General features: G+C 38.7%; 1 pseudogene; it reads right to left on the minus strand.

The window, feature by feature from the left end:
- Positions 1-2,702: 2,702 nt before the first annotated feature.
- LOC119538822 lies at positions 2,703-3,050 on the minus strand (annotated as a pseudogene).
- Positions 3,051-4,259: the final 1,209 nt, after the last annotated feature.

Here is a 4,259-nt window from a genome sequence, read left to right on the forward strand (position 1 = left end):
ATTGATTTTCTTATGGCGAACCACCCTTGCAGACCTGGGATAAAACCCACTTGATCGTGTTGTATAATTCTTTTAATGTGCTATTGGATTCAATTTGCAAATATTTTGCTGAGGATTTTTTGCCTCCATATTCCTAAGAGAAATTGGTCTGCAATTTTCTTTTCTTATAGCATCTTTATCTTGGTAATAGTATGATGTTGGCCTCTGTGATGGTTAAGTTCATGTGTCAACTTGGCCAGGTGATGGTACCCAGGTGTGTGGTCAAGCAAGCACCGGCCTAACCCTTGCTGCAAGGACATTTGTGGCTGGTTAATAAATCAACAGGCTGGTTTGTTACATCATCAGTCAGTTGGTTGCAGCTGTGACTGATGACATCAATGAAGGGCGTGTCTTCCACAATGAGAGAATGCAGCCAGCTGGATTTAATCCAATCAGTTGAAGACTTTTAAGTCAGACAGATAGAGAACCTTCACTTCTTCTTCGGCTGACTAGAGAAGCATTTCCGGAGGAGTTCATCAAAATTGCCAGTTTGTTTCCTGAGGAGTTCATTAAACACGTTCATCAAGGTTGCCAGTTCATTGCCTGAGGAGTTCATCGAACATCTTCATTGGAGTTGCCAGTTTGCTGCCTGTCCTATGGATTTGGACTCACAGTTGTGTGAGACACTTATAAATCTTATATTTATAGATATCTCTTGCTTATTCTGTTTCCCAAGAGAACCCTAACTAATGCAGCCTCATAGAATGAGTTAGGTAGTGTTCCCTCCTCTTCAATTTTTTGGAAGAGTTTAAGCAGCATTGGTATTAATTCTTCTTGGAATGATTGGTAGGATTAACCTGTGAAGCCATCTGGTCATGGGCTTTTCTTTATTGAGGGGTTATTGATGACTGTTTCAATCTCTTTACTTGTAATTGATCTGTTGAGGTCTTCTGTTTCTTCTAGAGTCAGTATATGTAGTTTGTATGTTTCTAGGAATTTGTCTAATTCATGTAAGTTTTCTAATTTATTGGTATACAGTTATTCATGGTATCCATTTATAATCCTTTTTATTTGTGTGGGGTCAGTTGTAATGTCTCCCCCCCCCCAATTTCTGATTTTTTTTTTATTTGCATCTTCTCTCTTTTTTTCTTTGCCTGTCTAGCTAAAGGTTTGCCAATTTTATTGATCTTCTCAAAGAACCAACTTTTGGTTTTGTTAATTCTCTCTATTGTTTTTTATTCTTAATTTTATTTATTTATGCTCTAATCTTTGTTATTTCTTTCCTTGTGCTTGCTTTGGGGTTAGTTTGCTGTTCTTTTTCTAGTTCCCCCAGGTATGCAGTTAGGTCTTTGATTTTAACTCTTTCTTCTTTATTGCTATAAGCATTTAGGGCTAAAATTTTCCCTCATCCCTGCCTTTGCTGTATCCCTTAAGGTTTTTTTGTTTGTTGTTTTTTGTTTTTTGTTTTTTTTTTTCAGCATAACAAAGAGTCTTTACTTTTAAGTGATTACTAGTACATTAAGCAATAACAAGCAAGTGCTTGAATTCTATCTAGTAATTCTTATTAAGAGAAACTAAAAGCAGCCCAAAGAATTTTCCTAGTACCCATTGTTCTAACTCTTTATTAGCAAGAAAGGACTACTTTAAGGCTGATTGCTGCTTCATGCAGGTTACAAATGACTGTTTACTACTTTTTCATAGGTAAAGCTCCTTTCTCTTTAAGAAAGCCTGAGGGAAATAAAATATTTAACCTCTTTCTTTCTTCAAATGAGTGTTTTTTGGTACTAGATCTAAGAAAGAAAAGTCAATATTGCCATATATGTAACTTGAGCTAAATGACATAGGAAAACAGACAACATATGCATTAAAATTTATAAGAAATATGAGGTAAAAAGATGGAATCTTTGGATAAGCTCTAAATCTGTACAAAGAAGCTGGGTTTGCTACTCTCCAAAAAGTGAAAGGACGTACTATATAACATAAAGAAATAATTTATTATGCAAAATACCAGAAATGGATTGGCTTTTATAAAGGGGAGTTATTTAGTTACAAATTTACAGTCTGAAGGCCAAGACAATGTCCAAATTAAGGCATCAACATGAGTATACCTTCACCGAAGGAAGGCCAATGGCATCCGGAAACCTCTGTTAGCTGGAAAGGCACGTGGCTGGCATCTGCTGATCCTGGGTTGTGTTCCAGCTCCTCTCTCAGCAAATGTGCATTCTTCGAAATGTTGCTCTTGGGGTATTTTGTCGTCTCTTAGCTTCTCTGGAGCAAACACTAGGCTACCATCTCCAAAGTGTCAGCAAAAGTCTGTTTTCAGTGGCCGTCTCCAAAATGTCTCTCTCAGCTGCTCTGAGGTCCTTCTGTTTGTGAGCTCTTTCATAGGACTCCAGTGTTTAAATCAAGACCCACCCTGAATGGGTGGGGTCTATATCTCCATGGAAATAATTTAATCAGACATTTTACCCACAGTTGATTGAGTCACATCTCCAAGGAAACAATTGAAGGATTGCAACCTAGTCAACTCTAATACGTCTGCCCCCACAAGATTGCATTAAAGAATATGGCTTTTGGAGGAACATAATATATCCGAAGTAGCACAATATCTTTCCAATAAAAAAAAAAAATTCTAGCTCCACTAAAGCTTCATATTCCATGTGAGGGCATCTAAAATGCCAATCCATGGAACGGGCACTCCTTCTCCCCTATCCACTTATGTGCTAGTTTTCATGGATTTCTGGCTGTATGTTGCAGGCAAAGGCCAAGAGGTTATCCAGGACTTCCTCCCTGTTCTGCTGGAAGTAGGTCCGGAGGATGGTGATCTTCTCCTGAGTCTCCTTCTCCACGTCAGTGCTACAACTGCCGTGGGATCCTTGGCAAAGAGCTGCAGTTTCCTTGGCCTTGAACTCTTTCTCTTTCTGCAGGTGATACTGTTCAATTTCAGCCTGAGCTGCTTCTTTGACCTGCTTCAGCCTCTGGTTCTTTCACTTGTGAGCCTTGTAGACATTCTTGGTGGCACGCTTCTCCACCTGCAGCAGCTGCTGGATGCCCTGAGACTGACAAGCCATGGCAGTGATAGAGTCGGTGACTCTCCAGGCTGAAGCAAGTGGCCTAAAATGATTCAGTAGCCACCCGGGTCAGCTGACCCACTGCCCAAGACCCGCACCTGCGCTGTGAGATGTATCCCATAAGTTTTTTTTTTTTTGAAATAAATTCAAAGTTATAGGAACAGTTGCAAAAATGATACTAACCCCATACACAGAACTCCAGCATAACCTGACCCCCCTCCCCTGATACCCCAATCCACCAACTTTAACATGCTGTCATACCGCTATTTCTTTCCCTCCCTATCTATCATCCATCATCCATTGCTCTGTCTTCTGAACATATGAGAGCTAGCTGCACACATCCTTGAACAAACACTATAATTCACATATACACTTCCCCTGAATAAGAACATTCTTTTATGCAATCCCATTAAGTGCAGCTCAGAAGTACAAGAGATTCAACATTGATACAAAGCTTACATTCTATATTTCCTTTTTTTTTTCCCCCTTATGTCTCAACTGTGTCCCTTTGAGTCTCCTTGTCCTCCATCCTCAGATCCCATCCAGGGACATCCTTGGCATTCAATTGTCATCTATTTGGACTGTCTTTTTTTTTTTCTCAATTGTGGAAACATATATACAGCCTAAATCTTCCCATTCCATCCCCTCCCTAGCATTCCATTAGTGGGATTAATCACATTTAGAATGTTGTAATGCTATCTCTTTCCCACCATCCATTACTAGAAATTTCCTTTCACTGCAAACAGCAACCCTACACTCATTTCTTAACTCCCCATTGCCCCTTCCCCCATTTCTCTTAACCCATACTCTACTTTTCATCTCTAAGGTCATATTCTCTGATAATTTCTTTGAGTTTACTGTGGGGCTTAAAATTAACCTCTTAAATCCATAACAATCTTGTTTTTCTTTGATACCAACTTAACTTCAATAGGACACATCAACTATGTTCCTGTACTCCTCATTCCCCCACCTTTATATAGTTCTTGTCAAAAATTACATATTTTACATTGAGTTCAAAACCACTGATTTGTCATTAGAGTTTGTGTATTTTATATCATGTCGGAAGTAAATAGTGGACTTACAATTCAAAAATTATTGACTTCTATTTGTATTCCATTGTGGTTGGAGAATATGCTTTGAATATATTCAATTTTTTTTTTAATTTATTGAGGCTTGTTTTATGTCCCAGCATATGGTCCATTCTGGAGA

The sequence above is a fragment of the Choloepus didactylus genome, chromosome 6, assembly GCF_015220235.1.
Source record: "Choloepus didactylus isolate mChoDid1 chromosome 6, mChoDid1.pri, whole genome shotgun sequence".
In the NCBI taxonomy this organism is placed as follows: Eukaryota; Metazoa; Chordata; class Mammalia; order Pilosa; family Megalonychidae; genus Choloepus; species Choloepus didactylus.